A 20,020-nucleotide genomic window follows, 5' to 3' on the forward strand; every position below is an offset into this window, starting at 1 on the left:
AAAAATACAGTGTTATTGTCTTCTCTATAAAAATGGATTGTGAAGCAAGAGAAAACAAGGAGCAATGAAATACATATACAGGAAATATCCTGCATTTCATGTATAAATATAATATTGTGAGAATAAATGTTTCATGGAACATGAAATACTGAAAGAACACTGGCAGGCAAAATGTATCTAGTTAATTAGAAGCAAGGCAATATACTGTGGGAAAACTTGTGGAACTGAAAATAAAGTAAAATAAATTTTGATTTCTCTATTCATTGATGATATGCTTTTTTTTAAATTGGGATTTTCATCAGAAGAGAAAAATAAAAATGTAATTCCTACAAATAAGAAAAAGTAATTTGATGATTCTAAAAACATATTTGAATCAATAAGTAGATCAAAGCAGATCCATAATTAGCTTAGAAAAACACAAAAACAGGATTTATCTATATAACTCAGAACTGACTTACCGTCAAAGACATAAATACAAATACACATACAAAAATGTGCAAAGGACTATATTCACATATTTGAATACATATTTAAAATTAATATTTTAAAAACATTTATTTGTTTTGAGAGAGAGCATGGGGAAGGGGCAGAGAGAGAGAAAGAGGGAGAGGGAGAATCCCAAGCAGGCTCTGAGCTGTCAGTGGAGAACCAGATGCGGGGCTCAATCTCATGAACTCATGAGACCATGACCTGAGCTGAAATCAAGAGTTAAAAGCTTAACCAACTTATTCACCCCAGAGCCCCTGAAATAAATGGTTTTGAAAATATAAATAATCAAGATTTATTCTGGAAAACTGAAGGAACCAGTCACTCTAGAAGAAACTGAGGAAATTTTTCTAACCCATTAGGGAAGCTCGTGGTTCAAAACCTGTCTAACAGAACTATAACACCAGTCACAAACACAAGTTTCTCCCTCCTAATAACTGGGGCTCTACCCTGAGGACATGACTGTCCCTGTGTTTCTCATGCATCCCAGTGGGGCAATGAGTTTGGTTTCTTCCATACCCACCATGGCCACCTCAAAACCATTTTTCCTTCAGCTCTTTGTAAACTAAATTCCTTTAAGATCCACCCCTTCCAGTTTTCAAAAGAACTTTTCTTCTCTTCGTTGTTCTCCTTTACCAACCTTTCTCTCATTGTCTAGATTTGTTGATGCCTGCCTCACATTCTTTCTCTCCATTCCACGCCCTGCCTTCATTTCTTAAAAAATCATCACGGATCCTTCTGACGCCAAGACTGCCTATTTCCATAAACTCATCTTCAGTGATTTGTTCACAAACAAATGAACAAACGAAGTTCATGAACTTCACATCATGGTCACACCTGGGACATGTTCATGACCTGTAACCGCTCCACCTCTAAAACTGGTGAATCATACATCTGACCAAAATTACCTCTCTTTCCTGTTTGCCATTTTGACTACTCCAACAAATCTTTCACCTGAATTTCTCTTTACCTTCTCCTCTCTACTTTTCCCCAGTCCATGAGTGCTCTTCTTCTATATTGTCCTTGTCTTGCTTAGAGTCCACCACCTATTATTTCATATTTCTACATCTTAGTCAACAACACACCTGGCAGAAGTTCAGCCTTAACTGAATCCAACTCTCCCCTTCTCTGGGCTGCACCTGCAGAGCCAGGCAGCACTGGAGCAAAGCACATGATGTGGTTGACAGAATATCCATAATCATCAAGGTCAAAAGTGCTCCTATCAATTCCTCACACCCTAAGACATTTCTCTAGCACCGTGGTCTTTACTCTGAGTAAAACCTAACAGAAAACATAATTGTATATCTACCAACAGATCATTAAAAATGCTTTTTCAGTGATACATTAATATGCAATTTTTATCAAATAACTCAAAAGGAATTCAAAGAATAGAGACATACTGCTCTACGAAAGCTCCTCTCAATCCCATCTACCTGATTCATGTGAAAATGTTTCTCAGCACTTAGATGTATAAAAATGGAAAATAAGGGGCTGCCTGGGTGGCTCAGTTGGTGAAGCATCTGACTCTTGATTTCAACTCAGGTCATGATCTTATGATCTGCAGGATCAAGCTGTGCATCAGGCTCTGCACTGATGGCTCAACACTGCTTGGGACTCTCTCTTCCCCTCTCTCTTCCCCTCTTCTGCTCATATGCTTTCTCTCTCTTGCTTTCTCTCTCACAAAATAAATAAATATTTTTTAAAAGAGAAAATGAGAAAAAACTTGATGCTGCTCCTATTTCATTCAACCAATAAGTTAACACTCATTCACAGATATATTATCTAGTTGGAGGAAAAAACCAGCTTTTTTATTTTACATCTAACAAATTACCTTATGGTCCCAGAAACTTTTAAATACATGTATGCACAAAAATTTGATTGCAATGGTTGATCAATAAAAGATTTTCAAATGTAAAACTAAATTGCATTAGCATAGACTCTGTAAGGAAAGTAGAATAGAGTTAGTAATTCAAGAAGAAAAGGGGACTATATAGCATTTCAGATCATTAAGAGGAAGCGAGTTCATGATTTTTTTAAAAAGTAGATTAAGATAGATATCAAATCACTGTATTTTTATTCTGTTAGATACATTTTAAAAGTAATGTCACAGTTCAATTTTAACACGTATATATTTACATGCTGCAAAAAATTATTGGCTTTTTATGTATTTAAATTATTTTTGAGAGAAAGAGAGCAAGCGCATGCACACATGTGCAGGAGTGGGAGAGGGGCAGAGGGGGAGAGAGAGAATCTTAAGCAGGCTCCATACCCAGTGTGGAGACCATCGCAAGGCTGAACCCCATGACCCTGGGATCATGACCTGAGCCAAAATCGAGCCATTGGCTCAACCGACTGAGCCACCCAGATGCCCCTATTTTTTAAATACCATTGGAGGGGTGCCTGGGTGGCTCAGTTGGTTGAACGTCCTACTTCAGCTCCAGTCATGATCTTGTGGTTTGTGAGTTCAAACCCCGCATCAGGCTTAGGGCTCTCAGTGGAGAGCTTGCCTCAGATCCTTTGTCCTTCCCTCTCTCTGTTCCTCCCCTGCTTATATTAAATAAATAAATAAATAAATAAATAAATAAATAAGACATTTAAATACCATTGGAACACTGGATTGGAAAAAACTTTAATTCACAAATCAAGCAATTAATAGATTGCTTTCTTGTTTTTATTCATGTATTCACTCAACAATTACTGCCTGCATGTATGTAAGTTGATAGGTGAATATGAGATATATTGCATAGATTAGTGAGTTCTGTGCTGAAAAATAAGTCCAGGGAAATGGATGAGATAAAATATGGAGTGTGATCGTTCTCTCTGAGAAATGATGTTTGGAAACAGATTTACATGAAGGGAGGGAGTAAAACACTTGGTATTTTGGGAGGGACATTCCAGGCCGAGGGAACAAACCAGCACAAAGGCTCTGATACACTATTTAAATTTAATTTAAACCAGATGCTTGGAAAGTTTTGAAACACCAGGGATGCCAGTGGGGATACAAGAAAAGGACCGGAAGAATAGAGATGGTAGCTGGGACTCTGTAGATCATGGAACAGCCTTGAGATTTATTTTTAAGAAGTATCTAAAACTATTTTGGAAAAATGAATGTGCAGAGTTACAAAATATCATTGATATTCTCTTTGTGGGACAATGATCTTTCATCCTGAGTTTTTCTGGGCTTATGTAGCTATTCAATTACATCTTCAATCTTTCACCATTTAAGGAGGGCCTGTTGGAACCCACGGCCTTCCTCCACACACCACAGTTTAGGTGCACTGTCTGGCACATGTAGAAATCAATGAAAACCAAGTTTCATAAAATTATAGATGGTGCCAGCTGACTGGCACCTTCTCATCTGACCTCCTTGATTTCCAGATGAGGAAATCAAATCCCTTCTGTTAAGCAAACAATTCCAAGGGCTCTCTTACTTGAAACTGTGAGTATTTAGGATGAGAAAAACAAGAATGTCATCAATACTGAAGCCAAAAGCAGATGAGTAATGGCTGTTAGCTAATGAAAAAAATCTTTGCAAGACAGAGGCTTCAAACACCAGATGGTAAATTTGGGCAAGATATTTGTTGCTATGAACACAGTAAACTGCTCTTCAGGCCCTTGTGAAATAGCTTGCCCATCGAGCAAAATAAGGTAACATGCATTGTAACCCATTACATAAACTCCACCCTTAGGTCCTATAATGGGAAATAAGATCAGATAAAAAAATATATAGGTTTCAAAGATTTCTGAATCTTTTGGACAGAGATGACAATCACCATATTAGCTTAATTCACCACAAACAGATTAATGGAAAAGAAAGACATGGTGAGGTTGCCTTAAGAAAGCAAAACAAACAAAAATCTGTCAGCCTATTGTTACAGATTCATGTTCCAAAAACACCAAATGGTGGCCTGGGGAGCTTACACCCTCATATCTAATATTCTCATGTCATAGGCGAGGTATCGGACCAGGCCATATAACTTGTTGAAGGTCACAAGGCAAGCCAGGAGTATCTGCTTGACTTGACCCATCTTATGGATTCTTCCAGACCTTTTATGATTGCTTCTTCAATAGTACTAACTAAGGGTCAGCATACTTTCTATGAAGGGCCATATAGTCAATATGGACCGTGTTGTCTTTGTACTAACTACACAGTTCCGTCATTGTAGCATTAAAGCAGCCCTGGATAATAGGTAGGTGTTTGCAATGAAACCTTATGTATAGAAAAAATTTGCATTTTATATAATTTTTACTTGTCATGAAATATTTTTCTTTTTCAATCATTTTAAATGTAAAGATTATATTTGCTCACTGGCCACATAAAATCAGTCAGTGGGCTGGATTTGACCTGTGGGCCAGTTTGCCAACCTTCTCTATGAACTCCTAAAAAGACTCATGTGAGTATAATCACATAGTTTGAAAACCATCCCAGTGGCTTACTCTAACATTTTCCAAAAAAAAAGCTTTATCTTAATTTATGATTGGTTTTTCAATTGGCAATAAATAACTTTTAACAATTATTCCTTTAACTTTAGAGCTTGAAAAAAATACTCTTGGAAAAGTATACATTCTGACTGGCTTACAAAACTTTATTTGTTATAGAAAAAATATATTTTTCAATAGATAAAAAAAAGTAACTACAGTAATTCTTGTGATCTAATGGCATTGCTAATGATTCATTGGCATTTAGTAACTTTTCATTAGAAAAATAAAACAGTATAAAGTGATGGGACATATGATAATAGAAATATTATTATTAAATGTCAGATATTGTTCTACACACTTTACCTGTGTTAACTCATTTTAACCTCACAAGAACCCTATGAAGTAGGTACTATTATGAACCTCACTTTACAGATGATAAAAATCAAGCACACATACGTTATGTATTTTACCCAAGATTACACAGCTGGTAGTTATCTAAAATTTGAACTGTAATCTCTGTCCAGGCTGAGGGCTAGTAAGCACTATGCTATACATTTTTAAAATTGTCTTTCATACAAATTTTGTTTTTAAAAAGCACTCCCTTGGGGCACCTGCGTGGCTCAGTCAGTTGAGCGTTCAACTGCAGCTCAGGTCATGATCGTACAGTTCGTGGGTTCAAGCCCCGTGTCAGGCTCTGTGCTGACAGCTAGCTCAGAGCTTAGAGCCTGTCTTCAGATTCTGTGTCTCCCTCTCTCTCTGACCCTCCCCTGCTCACACTGTCTCTCTTGCTCTCAAAAAGAAATAAAACATTTAAAAAATTAAAAAAAAAAAAAGCACTCCCTTTTCAGTTCTCTCTCTTTCTCACTTTTTTTTCTTTTTTCCAAAATATTTCTTTGTGCTTTTCCATCTTTTTTCCTTCCCTTAACACATTCCAGGCTGTGGGGCCTAGTGGGGCCAGGAACACAAAGGCAGTCAGGGATAAAGCTGCTGTCAAGGCTAAGAAGGCTAATAAGGCCTAAAGAGCTGGGGATGAAGAAGTATAGAGTCAATAAGGCAGGTTAAATGGACGGGGATGGCTGAGGAGACAGCTCCCAGGGTCAAGAGATTGATTACACCTAGGTAACCAGCAGGTATGTAAATACACTGTGGTTAATGACAGTATTCTCAGAGGGGAGTTACAAATATAGAAAGGGAGGGCTAGCATATGGTGGTACTGGATTTGAATCGAAGGTATTGGTGTCAACTATGGTTTGTAATTTAGACAGATCAATAATAAATGAATACATACATACATACATACATACATACATAAATCCTTCCTGAGTCTCTGTGCTGAGAGGACTTAGGAACAATGATACTCTGTAGCAATCAGCACCCATAATGCTCAGATCTTGGTTTCTATATACCATTCTTCATTAGAAAAACATCAGATTGACTCCAGGACAGCAGCAAAGAAAGTACTAGACAAATCTGGAATGTAATTTTGTACTAAAAAGGAAGCACTAAAAATAGAGTTGAAGAGTGTTAAAAAGCACATAGGAGCCACTTTGACGAAGCTCCAGCTAGCCAAATATGGGCCAGTTTTAGCATCTGATAATAATAATAATAATAGGAATAATAAAGGAAGGAAGGGAGGGAAGGAGGGTGGGAAGGAGAAGGATGGGGAGGAAGGGGGGGGTTTCTTTCAGTAGAACACCAATTAACCCATGTGGAAAGAATAATAGAATTAGAAAATGAGCATTTGGCAACCACTGTAATAAATGACTCATGCAAAAATCATCAATGAATATTAAAACTAGTGGGTGAAAATTTTGTTGAAGAACAAGATATTTGTATAAATCCAAAATATCTCCCCACAAAATTTTATAGAGAATAACAGTAACTATATGGTGGAAACGCTTGGTAAGTACTACCTTAACTAAGTGAACAAAGTTAGCATTAAGAATAACGGGATAAATCAACATCGTGTGCCTCCTGCTATGATGTACCAAGAAGAAACAACATCACTTCTGTGGTATTCCTGCCAAAAAAAAAAAAAAAAAAAAGGGGATAATCTTACTCTAATCCTGAGAAAACATCAGGTAAACCAAAACTGAAAGATACTCTAAAACAAAACAAACAAATGGTCCTGTATTCTTGAATCTTATCCAGGACAAGAAAGACTTGAACCTGTTTCAAGTGGAAGGCAATTAAAAATCATGACAAGTACTTGCAACCTGTGATTCTCGTGAGGATCCTGACACAGAAGAGGGAGAAAGCTATCAAGAACATTACTGGGTCAGTGGACAAGGTTTGAACGGACCTGTGGATAATATGGCAGAATTTGATCTATGTTAATTTTCTGATCTAGATGATTGTAAGTGATTATGTAAGAGAGCATCCTTGTTTTCTCTTTTTAGGAAATGCACACTGAAGTATTTACACTAGAAAAGCATGCCTATAACTTATTCTCAATTAGTTAAAAAAGTGTGTGTGTATATGTGTGTGTGTGTGTGTGTGTGTGTGTGCGCACATATGTATACCTACATACATCTGGAGAAAATGGGAAAGAACCATGAAGCAAATGTGGTTAACATTATAATGTTAGCAGTGGGGGACCTGGCTGAAGGCTATATAAGAGTTAGTCATAGTATCCTGTAAGGTTTTAAAACAATTTTGCAAAAGCTTGAAAAAATTTTAAATCCTAACTACAAAACAAACAGTATATTGATTAGAAATACAAATATTTAAGGTCACCTAGATGACTTAGTCAGTTGAGTGTCCAACTCTTGATTTCAGCTCAGGTCATGATCCCAGGGTCGTGGGATTGAGCCCCACACTGGGCTCTGCACTGAATGTGAAGCCTGCTTGGGAGTCTTTCTTTCTTTCCCTTTACCCTTCTCCCCAGTTCTCATGCTCTATCTAAAATAAAATAAATACAATAAAGTAAAATAAATACAATCATTCAAATGAAAGTATAAGGACAAACAGGGACACGATAAACAAAAAAATTCAGAATAATGGCTCCTCAGAGGAGGGGGAAGGAAAGGGGATGAAAAGGGCATCTGGGAGGTTTTGAAGAAAAACAACAGTTCATCATGTCTTCATCCATTACAACCACACACAGGCATTATAACTGTTCTTTTTTATGTGAGCAAATCTCTTCTTTTTTATGTGAGCAAATGTATGAACAAAATCCAATTGTCTGCTCATAATAAAGGTTATGTTTTAACATCGAAATCATATCTTATAAAATGCTCACACTGATAATGTGTCGTCGAACACCCAAATGACCCAAAGAAAGACTAAGAGTGGGCTGTAAGCAGTGGGAAAACAGAACGATAGGAATCTAACGTTGATGGCACCCAAGAGCCACAATCTAAAGTGAGATCATATATGTCCCTTCTTTCCAGTAGTGTGCTAAATCACCTCTACGTGCGCCTGGTAGTTTGTAAAAAGGCTTTGCGATACACATTGTTATGCCCTAATTTTTTGTTTCCTAAATTCAAAATCCCTTGACGCCTTAACCAATTTGTGCAATAGGGAAACTGCTATAATAATATGTGCCACAGTTTCCAACCTCATAAAGGCAAACCATTTTCAAATGGAGATATGTAAAAACACTCCAAGAAGTGTAAAAGCTCCCAGTAAACATAAGGTATGATCACAAAACATTGAGTCAACTTCACCCCAAATCTCAAAAACAAGGCTAAATGACACATTTGAATCATGAAATCATTAAACTAGCTAATCATTTCAGCTGCTGTCTCACAAAAGATATCTTCAGAAACTGAATTCAGCTGAGCATGAATTTAGAACAAACGCACTCATTCATCTTTTGAAAACTGAACGGTGATATCAACTGTCCACAAAGTTTATCTCCACGGACTACAGCAGATGCATAGATACTGAGAAGAAAATGCAGGCATGCACAAAAGTACTGGCTACACAAGTCTATTCCGTTGTTTTTTTAAAACATGACATCTGCCTTGGATACCTGTTATAGGTTGAATTGAAGATCCCTCAAATTGATATATTGAAGTCCTAAACCCCCAGCACCTCAGAATGTTACTATATTTGGAAATAAGGTGTTTACAGAGGTGATCAAGTTAAAATGAGGTCATTAGGATATAATCCAATAGGACTGGTGTTCTTATCAAAAGGGGAAATGTGGGAAGTTGATAAGACAAAACGCAGGGAGAAGATGCCATCGACAAACCAGAGAGAAAGAACGGATGTTTCCCTCACCACCCTCAGAAAGAACCGACTCTACTGATAACCTTGGTCCCAGACTTCCAGCCTTCAGAACTGGGAGACAATAAGTTTCTGTTGTTCAAACCACCTGGTTTGTGGCACTTCATTGCAGTAATCCTAGAAAATGAATAGAAGATTCTATAGGAGGAAAGATTGGAAGACTAGTCTAGCAAATCCGCAAAGGACAAACACTGCAGAAACTCTCTACCTTTGTTTCCTGCAGGCACTTCGTCTGAGAAGTCTGAAGTAAAAACAAAACAAACAAACAAACAAAAAAACCCCAAAACACTAAACTCACTGAAGAACCAAGATTCTGCTATTTAGTAGTTCTGAAGACACAGGCAAATTCTGTACCTTTTCTGACTTACTATTCTCAGAAACGTGGTAATAATATGTGCCACAGTTTTCAACCTCATAAAGGCAAATTATTTTCAAATGGAGATATGTAAGGGGCACCTGGGTGGCTCAGTCGGTTAAGCGTCCGGCTTCAGCTCAGGTCACGATCTCATGGTTTGTGGGTTCGAGCCCCACGTCGGGCTCTGTGCTGAGAGCTAGCTCAGAGCCTGGAGGCTGCTTTATATTTTGTACTTCCCTCTCTCTCTCTGACCCTCCTCTGCTAGTGCTGGCTCTTTCTGTCACTCAAAAATAAATAAAAAACATTTAAAAATTTTTTAAAAAGCTAGATGACAATTTGCCAAGGCATACAAAGATGCCTGCTCTGTAAAATAAATTATATACTGAGAAGAAAAAGGCAAGCACTGTCCAAACCACTCTTGCTGTGTTTTTTAATAAAGAAATAAAACACTGTGAGTCTCAGTTTCTAATGTTTTAAGGCATACTAAATGAACACTAGTTCATTCAGATGGGAAAGAAAAATTTTAATGTGTTAACAAAAGTTTTTAATGATCTCAATAATTGTAATTTTCTCATTGATTCTTTTTTCTTAGGTTTATCTATTTATTTTGAGTGGGAGAGAGGAAGAGAGAGAGGGAGATGGAGAATCCCAAGCAGGCTGTACACTGAAAGTGTAGAGCCCCAACTCGGGGCTCAAATCCATGAACCAGGAGAGCATGACCTGAGCTGGTCAAGAGTTGTACACTTAACCAACTGAGCCACCCAGGCATTCCTCTCATTGATTTTTAAGATTATGTTGCATGATTTCAATTTTCACAGTGGTTTTTTTTTTTTTTAGTCCTGCCCCATTGCGCCAAGTGAGGACTGCCCTGTCCTGTCCTTCTAAATTTATCTTGGGATACAGAACTAGTTGTTGGTTTGTAGTTGAGGAGGGATCAACTGAATGTTGTTTTCAGGAAGGTGACCTGAATGTGAAAAAAACCTGAAATCAAAATATGAGGGGAAATTCTGAGTGGAGCTGACAGAATTTTCTCTGAAGAAGAAAGAAATAAAGATCACACTGGTGGCAGATAATGGACACACCGTCACATAAATGCGCCACTCCAGAGCAACAAGTAGCTTCAAAAATGGAATGTTCAGCGGAAGAGTTGTCAATTTCATGAATCGAAGAAACTTCTAACAATTAAAAGTGGGTATAAATGGGATTCACTGACTCACAACGTAGTGAACTTCTCATAGCTGGAAGGGCCAAGCAGAGGCTGACTGAGCATCTGTTAGGTTTGTCATAGCAGAAATTAACTTCTACACAGGGTGAGAAGGGAGCTCCCTCCACAACTCAGATTTCAAACATCCATGGTGACTCTAAAACACGTGCACAGGCTCCTCAGCGCTCCTGTCTGTCAAAAGGTGGAGTCTAGTTCCCTTCCCCAACCTTGTGGTCGACCAGACTCAGTGATGTGCTTGGAAGGAAGCACTCATGAGGCTACGTGACTTCTAAGGTCAGCTCAGAAAAGACTGGCTTCCACCTGGCTCTCACTCTTGGATTATTATTCCGGGGGAAGCCTCCAGGCATGCCAGGAGGGTACTCAAACAGCCCTGGGAGAAGCCCTTGTGGGGAAATACCACGGGTGGCTGCCACCCACCGTAAGCACTAGCGTGTAGTAATACAGATGAAGCTGGAACTTGGAGTGGGTCCTCAGCCCCGGTCAAGGCTTCAGTCCTGGCCAACATGTTGACTGCAGCTTCCTGAGAGATCCTGTGCCCGAGCCTCTCAGCTAAACTTCTGAGTCCCTGATGCAAAGGAACTGTAAGGACAGTAAGCTGTTTTAAGCTCCCACATTTGAGGTAATTTGTTACACACCAATAGTTAATTGATGCAATCCATTTTGATCTGAACACGAAGGGCATGTTGCAGGCTAGAGAAGCCTACTCACATAGCCTTTCTTTCTTTCCTGGGTTTTTTTTTTTTGCCACTTTTCTTTTAATAGATCCAAACCACAATTTCCAAAAATTAGCTCCTATCATTGAAAGATAAATGATTATACAACGGTAATCTGTTGTAAAAGTTGACAGCAGAGAAGGATTCTAAAATGAATTCCTCCCACGCTGCCTGATTATTACCCTACATTCAAATCTGCTGCAAAAGATGAATACAGACCTCACGAAAAGGTATTAAGGTTCTCGTTAGCAGGAATGAAGTCCTTCAACAGGTTCATCTCTCAGTTGCAAATGGCCAGTGAATCAAGTGTTGAGCCTTTCCACTCTTCATACATAAAGGAACTATCTCTTTTAATATAGTACCATCTGCTCAACCAAACTTAAAGGTCCAACCCAAACTTCTACAAAGTCCAGACCCTTGTATTTGACATTTTCCTTGGTATCTCATTGGTATTTTTCACGAAGCATATCAAAGTCAACATTTCCAAAATGGAATCCATGATCTTATTCTTAAACTTAGTTAATCCCTTTCCAGGATTCCTCTTCTAGACAATGAGGACTCATCAATTCAGGGCACAACGCAGAAACTTTTGTCATCTCTCTCTCTTACCCTTTGCATAAAACCTCAATGGCTTCCCACTGCACCTAAGATCAACAAAAGTTTATAATGTGATCTACGGGCCCCTGGGTAGTTTGGCACCTACGTGCCTTCCTAGCCTAAGCCAATTTCAGCGTATTCCCATGCCTTGCCCCTCACTGTCCTTGGTCTCTCTGTTCCACCACACTGATCCTATTTAGACCCTGTAAGCATCCTACTGTCCCCACCAGGGGCCTTTACATATGACCTTCCTTCTGCATAAACACCTTTACTCTATTTTTGCCCAATTTAACCCTACTCATATTTCCTATTTAGGTTTAACTGCCTTTCCTTGGGATGACTTTCCTGACTACCTCAAATCCCTCATCCCAATCCCCAGTGGATGATTCTCAAAGCACTAGGCACCTCTTCTTTATGGAAAAACGCTGTGGTTAAATGTACAAAATCTAGAACCAGGCTGCCTGACTTAGGTCCTTTGCTGTTGTGTGAATTTCAGCAATTTAGTTAAACTCTCTGTGCCTCTTTTCTCATCTTATAAAATGAGGATAATAGGGATGTGTGAGTGGCTCAGTCGGTTGGGTGTCCAACTCTTGATTTTACTTCAGGTCAGAATTTCAAGATTCGTGAGATGGAGCCCTGCATCGGGTTCTGCATTGACAGCATGAGGCCTGCTTGGGATTCTCTTTCTCTCCCTCTCTGCCTGTATCCATGCTGGCACACATTCTCCATCCCCTCCCCGCAACTCTGGCTCTCAAAATCAATAAATAAACATTAAAAAAATAAAGTGGGGATAATAGTTATAAACACTTTGTGACAACTAAATAAGACAATATACATAAAATGTCGAGTATGGTGGCTGACATACCACAGACATTATATAAGTCTGAGCTACTGCTTGATTATAGTTTCTTTTTTTTTAATTTTTTTGTCTTTATTTTATTTTGAGAGACAGAGACAGAGAGTGAATGGGGGAGGGGCAGAGAGAGAGGGAGACACAGAATCTGAAGCAGGCTCCAGGCTCTGAGCTGTCAGCACAGAGCCCCATGCAGGGCTCAAACTCACGAACTGTTGAGATCATGACATGAGCCAAAACCAAGAGTCGGACGCTTAACCAACTGAGCCACCCAGGCACCCCTATAGTTTCAATTTCAAAATCTCACATGTACTCACAATTATTATTTATATCTTTATCTTAAATGACAAATTCCACAAGGGTGAAGATGTTTATTTTTACTCATTGTCATACTTCCATTTCTGGCCACAGTCAGTACATCAGAGGTGTTTAATGGACACTGGATGAATAAATATATGCCCTAGACTCTGGAGAACCTTAAAATGTCACATTAAGGAGTTTAGACTTTATTCTCTGGAAGTTTTCTTTAACAAGAGTCAGGTGAAAATTAATGGAACAATGATTGTAGGGTAAGTTGGGAAGAGAGTTTAGTGACAGGAAGAAGCTTTAGTCAGCCATTTGAATGGTTCATTTGAATGGTTCATTTTGGTGAAGGCAATGGCCAGTGTTAGAGAGTAGCAGAATGTGGGCAGAATGTTAAGGAAGGATCCTCACAATTTGGTGGTATACTAGAGGTGGAGGAAATGGTTGAGCATATGTATGTATGTATGCATATATACATATATATAGAGAGAGAGAGACAGAGAGAGAGATGGACATATATATATATATGGATATGGATACACACACACACATGCACATACACACACACAAAGTGTCTGAAGGAGAGAATGAGGAGAGAAGGGTAGAACTATGGAGGGCCATGTGAAGATAAAGGTTTGTGTGTGGAGAGATGACGTGGAGGAGCAGGACTTGTGGACAGAGCTGTCCAGCAGCAGGAGTGGACACAGGACTGAAGTTCTGGAGGTGGCCAGGTCTGGAGACAGAGACTGGGGTCATCAGTGCAGAGGCGAGTGTGAACTCCATGCAAGAGGACGACATATCTGGAGAAGATGGATGAAAAGGCTGACGGAGGACGCCTAGGGTTTGCAGCTGAGTTAATGAGTCCAGAATGGTGAGAGGAGCCAGGAAAAGAATTGTAAAAGGTAAGTAAAGCCAGAGAGACAGAACTGGGGAGTAAGGACATGGAAGGTAATTCTCACCCACTCTTTAAGAATTCAGCTGAGGGGCCAACCACTGACTCCGTGACCTACGTCCTCAAGGTAAACAAGGCACTCCTATGACAGTGTTTGCCTGCATCTGCTAATAGCATGTGGTGGGCTGAATGAAGAGCTCAAGGAATCCAGGTGAGGCCATGCTGGTGGCTGCAGAAAATGGAGAACAGAGGTCCCTGGAGTTGGACAGGTGAAAGAAATAGGAGATCACATTGTCCACATGGTAAACAGGGAAATGGGAATTTGTATTCATTGTTGATAAAACAATCTCCTTGCTGGAATTCCAAACTCGTCTCCATCTATACTCTCCTCCCTACAGCCAACAGGGCTCTCCTTCCACAAGACAGCACTGGTCACATGTCACTCCTCTACTTAAAAATGTTTCTACCAACCACATGGTTGAAGGAATAGAGCTTTCAGTCTCACCCCCTGACCCCCAGGAGGGGAGAGAGGCTGGAGGCGAAGTAAAACACCAACCGTTGATGATTTAATCAACCCTGCCTACATAGTGGAGCCTCCTCAAAACCTCCTAAGGTCAAGGTTTGGAGAGCTGTAAGACAGGTGAGCAGGTGGACATGCGGGGTAATGCTCCATGCCCTTGCCCCATGCCTTGCCCTATGTATCTCTACCGTCCGGCTGTTCCTGAGTTGTATCCTCTTATAATAAACCAATAATCTAGTAAGTGAAGAATATAAATAAATAAGTGAGTAAGTAAGTTTCCATTTCCTCATCATTTCCAGAATGTGGAGAAAATAGCTCAAAGCAAAGCAAAAGAAAACGTTGGCAAGAAGTAGGCAGTCGGGAGTCACATGACCCGAGTTCACACCCTAGCAAGACAGATGAAATCATTTACATGCTCATCCACATAGAATGCTTAAGTACATTCTGGCCCACCTCTACAATGAAAAATTATGGATGACTGAGAAAATGAGACACATCCTTATGTGCTACTTTATGTGCTAATATGAAAGATGCCCAAGACAAGGCGTTAAACAGTGCACTTAGTGTGCCACCAATTGCCAGGGGAAAAATGACTACATATAAATATTTTAAAGTGTAAGATATATACATTAGCGTGTCTGTGTTATACACTCTCTAGAAAAAGACATGAGACGTTGGTAACAGACATTGGTTGGCCGTTGGAAGGGGTGCTCCCATGTCCAGGCTACAGAAACAAGGAAGGGCACCCACCAGCCACTACATCTCCTTTTGTGCACTGACAACTTCCTACCATGTGCGTGGATTTTTTTTAGATATATATATTTTAAATCTCAGTTCCAACATTCATCAGCTGTGTGACACTGGCAACTCATTACTTAATCCCAGTAGACCTCTGTTTCCTCATAAAATGAGAATAAAACTTCTACCTTCTTCATAAAGTGGCTGTAGGCATTAGATGAGATAGCACATATGAACACGGTCAAGAGAATGCCTGGGGGCGCCTGGGTGACTAGGTCAGTTAAGCATCCGACTTCAGCTCGGGTCATGAGCTCACAGTTCGTGGGTTCAAGCCCCATGTCGGGGTCCATGCCTACAGTTCAAGCCTGGAGCCTGCTTTGGATTCTGTGTCTCCCTCTCTCACTCTGCCCCTTTCCTGCTCACGCTCTCTCTCTCTCAAAAACAAAATAAACATTATTTTAAAAAATTTTTAAAGGAATGCCTGGCATAAACTTATTATTCAATAACGTCTGTGATACCTGTTTCCATAAATAGGGCGGACAAGATACCCTAAAGAGCCTTTCAGTTACAGAATAATGACATGCTGCACAAGACGTTTTAGGTAGCACTTGCAGGACAGAGGGAAAGAATCAATGATTTTTAAACAGAGGAAGACTAAAAAGAGGCTCTAGGCTGAAAGAGGAGCAGGGAGCAGTGAGTTCAGATGAAATGCACGATTGTCTCCGTAGTCCCCAGCTCCCCAAAGAAGAAAATAAAAATCCTTTCTGGAGGACCACATCCCTAGAACCATTTCACAGAAAAGGAAGAAAGACACACAAAAAGTGCTGCCTAGTCCATGATCACATGGTCCTTTGAATCACAGAATCCCTTCTCTAGTTCAGGTCTGCCAACTTCTAGACTAATATATTTACCCATAATATTTAGTTTACAAAATCCTCTTTCATACAGCTCTACAATAACCCAGTTAGTAAGGGCTGGGAAAGATCTGTACTTTGATGAAGACAATGATGAGTTTTATTTTTCTCTTGGCTTTTAGATATATTCTTTGCCTCTTGCTGCACACTTTACATAGTTCTAAGAGAGTCATTTTGCCAGCTAGAGTTCTGTCTTTACAATTGTTATGTGCAGATCCCCCCCGCCCCCACTCCTGAGCTACTTCAACTAGTTCATTCCAAGAGCTCAGGGGAAATTATGTGTTTTCATGAACACAGCATCATTAATCAAACCTGTGGGTCGAATCCAAGTTTCCTGTTGTATTTTCATGGCAGCCATAGAATGGTATTTGAGGTCATATTCCCTAAGTTTAAAGGGGAAAAAGGTTTTATGCTTGATTTACAATTCATCTCTCCTCGTCCGATTTGGTCACTGGATGGGACATAGGTGTAAAAAAATTACAGGGAGCACCTCCTCTTGGAGGTTCAGATGTAGGGCACCCTTACCTGCTCTCAGAGCTGGAGGATACATTTTTTTAAATTACTATTTTTTTCTGCCAAATATGGTAAACTTGATAACATCTTTTCTTAATTTATTTTTTTAAATGTTTTATTTATTTTTGATACAGAGAGAGTCAGAGCATGAGAGGGGGAGGGGCAGAGAGAGAAGGAGACACAGAATCTGAAGCAGGCTCCAGGCTCTGAGCTAGATGTCAGCACAGAGCCTGATGCGGGCTCGAACCCATGAACGTGAGATCTGACCTGAGCCGAAGTCAGAGGCTTAACCGACTGAGCCACCCAGGTGCCCCGATAACATCTTTTTTCAGTTTTTCATTGGTCACATTAATGACAACGCCTTTCCCAGTTCCCCTGGAAAACCAACTGTTTTTCCATTTCTAGCCTCTTTGGTGGTGGTTGTTTATTGTGTGTTTCTTAATCAGATTGCATGTTGAAAGTTGGATAACAGAAAGGCAACATTTTGGCTGTTTGTTTCTGCCAAGACTCCCTACCGCGGTTCCGAGGTTTGATTTATAAAGCCTGCTTACAAAGTTGATATAAATGTGTAACAGAATCATGGTGGCCAGCCAGGCAGCATGCCTTCACAGCTATTAACTGACGTCAAATCAGGGCTCTATTTCCAAAAGAGTAGATTTAAAAAGACAAAATCTGAGTCTGATGAGAAGCATTTCATGGGACTTAATACTCTCGCCCTCCTGCTTCTCTGTGCTCTCACAGTAGCTCTAAGTGCATTTGACATTAGGTTTCACACGATCAACATACTGTGAGCTTCGCTGCACTGCCTGCTTAACTCCACCATCTCAGCTCCTGAAACTCATAAAAGAAATGCAGAACAAGCCTAACTACTGGCCTTATAAATTCCTCTCCTGTGTGAAGAAGGATGCCAGCCATGAACGATCACTAGGTTACTTTTCACCACTCCCAAAGCCAACCTAGGAGGTTCCGAAGTAACATGTAACAACGTAACAGTGTTGTTGATGATGAATCAGCAAATTGTTGATCTTGGAAAGGACAAATTGTCAGAATGCGTTAGTTTTGTTTTGCGAGACAAAAAGCCAAAAGCAAGCAAAAGTTTTATAACAGAAACTGATGACTATATCCTAAGACTGCCAGGCACCCCCAAACATTTGAGAAACAGTACAGCATGTAACTTCTCTCGTGCCAGAGCTAACACTGTAGACTTTAGAACTTGACCGTGTGACTTTAAGTCCCCACTCCACTGGTTACCAGCTACGTGACCTTGGACAAAGCACTTAAATTGCTGCTGACTCAGTTTCCCCATCTGCAAAATGGAGATACGATGGTACTTAATTTACAGAGTTGTTGCAGTGATTGAATTAATATATGTAAAAGACTTAGACCGGTGACTGATACATAAGATGGGTGATTCAGGGGGTCACCTGGGTGGCTTGGCTGGTTAGGTGTCTGACTCTTGATTTCACCTCAGGTCTTGGTCTCAGGGTCTTGAGTTCAAGCCCTGGATTGGGCTCCCTGATGGCCAACTTGAAAAAAGAAAAAGTGCTATGGGATCTTTTACTGAAAGATAATTAAAATTATTAAAAATAATCATTTTCTTACTTATTCATTCCTCAAATATTTGCTGAGCACATTCTAGTTCCCAGATGATGTGCCCCTGTCCTCATGGAGCTTATCATCAATGGCAGCAGCAATGCTAGGAAAAAACTACCTTGATAGCAATACATCTTCATTTGCCCATCAGATTTCTCAAGAACATGACAACATTTTATTAAAAATGCCAGGTTTGGGTTGTTTTTCCACTACTTCTTGAGAGGGCCTGCATACATAACAAGGATGGGAAATTGTGCTGAGGCGCTGGTGCTGGTGAACCTGGGGCCTGTGGGCTTATCAAGCGATGGTGACCAACATGCTGACATCAGCTTCTGGGATTCGGCTATAAACCTCCACTCAATTAGAAGTATCTTCTGAGTCCATCTGTCAAAGTCACATCTGTGTGCGCCAAGAGCCTGTGACGGGGTGCGTGCCAATCAAATCATTGCACACAGAGGTTGGCGGGAAGTAGCTTAAAATATTTTTCTTGGCCTACCTTTTGTCATCTTCAGTAATGCATTTCAACTGATAACAATTAAAGGCAGCGCATACTGCTGAAATGTACTTCAGTGCCCAGCAAACTATATATAGATAGATCAGATATATACATATTACATATATGTATAAGAAATAATCCTAACCTTTCAAGAGTTAGTATTTTAGGGGCACCGAGGTGGCTCAGTCAGTTACGTGTCCGACTCTTGGTTTTGGCTCAGGTCATGATCTCATGGCTCGTGTGTTTGAGCCCTGCGTCTGGCTCTGCACTGACAGCTCAGAGCCTGTAGCTTGCTTTGGATTCTGTGTCTACCCCCGCCTCTCTCTCTCTGCCCTTCCCCTGCTCTCTCTCTCTCTCTCTCAAAAATAAGTAAACATTAAAAAATGGTGAAAAAAGTATATTCCAGCTGAGGAAATAAAAATTATGTGCATATAGGAAACTAAACACAATGCATGGTGGCATGGTTGTAAAGTCCAAACTTGCATTGCAGACCAAGCTGGGAAAACACAAGAGAAGGGAGAAATCAGTGAGGACTAGAAATAATCAGTTTGCTTTTTAGAGGAGGTGATGGATGAGGTATACATGCATATGGAAGAATGAGAGGTAAGGGTATTCAGGGTGTGGACAAAACCATGGGGAAGCCCAAAACACAACTAAATGTGAAGTAATGTGGGTTTATATTGCCATTTGTCACGTCATTTTGTTTCCAGATCCTTTCGTCTTACTGTCTTCTTACTCATCTGCCCAATGATTTGGCATTTTGGAAGCATCCAAACCTTTTAGGTTAGGTGTATAATTCTCCTTTTTCTAATTTCAATTGACATAAATCTAGCATAAGCCTTTTTGTTTTTCTCCTTCTTCCTACTTGATTATCTGGACAGAGAAAGAAAAAACAGAGCGAGTGTCCAAGCCTGTGTTCAAACACACAGTTCTCCTTCATATGAGTCATTTGGATGTTTTTCTCAGCTGGATTAAATCTCCTTTTCAAAGTCATTCACCAGGAAGGACGGGAGGGTAGAGTTTTTCTCAGTCCTTTAGGGAAAGTCCAAAAATGCCTTCCTGCAATCTTTTTTTTTAAATGTTTTTTATTTATTTTTGAGAGACAGAAAGAGACAGCGCAAGCAGAGGAGGATCAGAGAGAGAGGGAGACACAGAACCTGAAGCAGG

The 20,020-nt window shown here is 40.0% G+C and overlaps 1 protein-coding gene across 1 annotated transcript in view; it reads right to left on the reverse strand.

Moving 5' to 3' along the window:
* Nucleotides 1-20,020, reverse strand: part of GDA (guanine deaminase) — a 70,866-nt gene that overhangs the window by 38,926 nt on the left and 11,920 nt on the right. The window lies entirely within an intron of this gene.

The sequence above is a fragment of the Suricata suricatta genome, chromosome 13 (genome assembly GCF_006229205.1).
Source record: "Suricata suricatta isolate VVHF042 chromosome 13, meerkat_22Aug2017_6uvM2_HiC, whole genome shotgun sequence".
Lineage (NCBI taxonomy): Eukaryota > Metazoa > Chordata > Mammalia > Carnivora > Herpestidae > Suricata > Suricata suricatta.